This window comes from Sinocyclocheilus anshuiensis, unplaced genomic scaffold (genome assembly GCF_001515605.1).
Source record: "Sinocyclocheilus anshuiensis isolate Anshui unplaced genomic scaffold, SAMN03320099.WGS_v1.1 scaffold1450, whole genome shotgun sequence".
Taxonomy (NCBI): domain Eukaryota; kingdom Metazoa; phylum Chordata; class Actinopteri; order Cypriniformes; family Cyprinidae; genus Sinocyclocheilus; species Sinocyclocheilus anshuiensis.
Window position 1 is genome coordinate 117,054 of NW_015558640.1, and position 2,719 is coordinate 119,772.

The window sequence follows — 2,719 nt, forward strand, 5'->3', positions numbered from 1 at the left end:
CAGCACTAAGATCAAGTAAAACTAGCAATGAGATGCAGCCTTGGTCTGACGCAAGAAGCAAGTCATTTGTAATTTGCAGTTTCTGTGCAATGGTGGGGCCTGAAACCTGACTGAAATTCTTCATAGAGATCATTTTGAGATGAGTGAGTGTGTGTGTGTGAGTGAGTTTGTGAGTGAGTGTGTGAGTGAATGAGTGAGTGTGTGTAGGTGTGTGTGTGTGTGTGTGTGTGTGTGAGTGAGTGTGTGTGAGTGTGTGTGTGAAATTCATTAAAATTCATCTAGACTTCCATTATAAGCTTCCATATGGCCACGCACACCCTAATCACACAAAACAATACTTGCATAAGGCATAGTTATTGTTATCTTGTGTTGTTTTATTTGCATGGCTGCAGCTGTATGTTTGTTCTCTGGTCTCCTGCGTCTTGTCATGATGTTCTTTCAAAGACTCGTTTTGTATAAACGACCCTATTATCTCGGCCTGCATTCAAAAGCGGGTCTTTCCACGAAACGGGAAGCTTATTTAAAGATATCCATCTGGATCACGCCACGCCAATCACCTCAAGACGACAACAAACAAATCAATAAATAGCACACCTGAACCAAATGAAACCAATCTAAGGCTCTGATGCAAACCGAAACGCTTCAGCATGTGAAGTGAACGTGACTGAGTGTGTGTGTGAGAGAGAGTGTGTGTGTGTGTGTGTGTGTGTTGTGTGTGTGTGTGTGGCTGCAGTGGAAATAAACAGGGGTTTGAACTGTCTAAAACGCTGTGAATCTGCAGATGAAAACAGATGCACATCAGAACAGCAGGAGAGATCTGGATGTCTCTGTGTATCTTTTATATATATATACAGTGGGTACGGAAAGTATTCAGACCCCCTTAAATTTTTCACTCTTTGTTAAAAAATTAACTTAAATGATTTTAGCAAATGGCTGCAATATAACAAAGAGTGAAAAATTGAAGGGGGTCTGAATACTTTCCGTACCCACTGTATATATATATATAGTAAATTAATATTATAGTTTTGTTAATATTTTGATTTAAGTATTTTTGTTTCTGTTTTCATTTTAGTTCAAATCTTTAGTAATGTTGTTGTGTTTTCATTTTAATTTTAACTTTTGTAATTTTTATTAATTATTTTATGTCTATATATAATTTATTAATTAGTATTTTTTAGTTTGAGTTATTTTAGTACTTCAACTTAAAACTAAAAATGAGAAATGTTGCCTTGGCAACTAACTGAAATAAAATAAGTTACCTTTTTTCCCCAAGTAATGAAAATGCTTTTTTAACTGTTTTAGTTAACAATAATAACCCTGACCTAAATATGAAATAAATGTTTAAGTTGAAGTACTAAAATAACTAATGCTGAAATAAAATTACATTTGAATTACTATTAAAATAAGAGCTAATTCAATATAAATAAACTAAAAGAATCCTGGAATGTGATTTCATACATGCAGCGGGCCTTTAAGAGAAGATGAAAATCCAAGCAATAATGAAAATCGATGTAAGACACCTTTTGTTGAAATTTATTTGGTCAAAATGATCGCTTATGTAGCTACTCACCAAATAAATAAGTCCTTAGCTTTTTCTCATTCTAACTTGATGAGCTGAACGTGGAACAGTACATGATGTAACTCAGGTTATATGAGTTACCGGCTTGTGATTTATATGTTTACTGTATGATACACATATAGTGCTCGTCAAATCAGGAGTCAAAGTCAAACACACACACGAGCAAGAGAAGCTATAGACATTAATAAAGTCAGCTGACATGAAGAGCACTGTAAGAGGATTACACACACACACACACACACACACACTCTCACACACACACACACAGACACACACACACACTCACGCACTCACTCACGCGCGCGCGCACGCACACACACACACACACTCTCACACACACACACACAGACACACACACACACTCACGCACTCACTCACGCGCGCGCGCACGCACACACACACACACACTCTCGTTGTGAGAAAGTTTAAAAAAAAACTGAATTAAAAAAATTTATGCAACACATACACTGTTAGAATGTTCAGTCACTGCGACATTTGCATACTGCATCATGATTGGTGCTCTTCCTTGCATATATTTGCATACTGCATCATGATTGGTGCTCTTCTTGCATATATTTGCATACTGAATTGTAATAAAAAACAGTTCTGACAACTCTCTAGTAAAATGTGTTCTGGTCAAAAATTTGTTTTTTTTTTCACTTGATTTGTGACATTCACTTTCACTGCTGTCTATTTCCAGACTTTAAGTGCTTCATTTTTTTATTTTTTTTTTGCCTCTGTACTGTCAATATTGTGTGGACCTTGTTGAACTCTGGCGTGTTGGAGATGTTGTGTTCTGCCTCTCTAGGGTCTCATAATCACATCAGCACCGTCTAATTTCATCCACTGCGCTGAGAGTTGCAACACAGTTCATTTTCCCTGCAGTACAGCCGAGGGTCAGAGGCGCTGTTCGCACCACATTAGTCTGATTTATGCTGTTTTAGCTGCTGTTGAAGCTTGTCCAGTGATTTATTGATAAGGGTTAACATAGTTAACTAAAACTAAAACCATAAAAAATTCCGGCAACCACAGCTGCCGTTTTTTTACCGTAAATTTTACGGAATTTTTTTACAGTGTATATATTCTCTAAATATTCTTTTCTTTTTTTTCCACAGCAGAATAAAAAATAAATAGGTAATT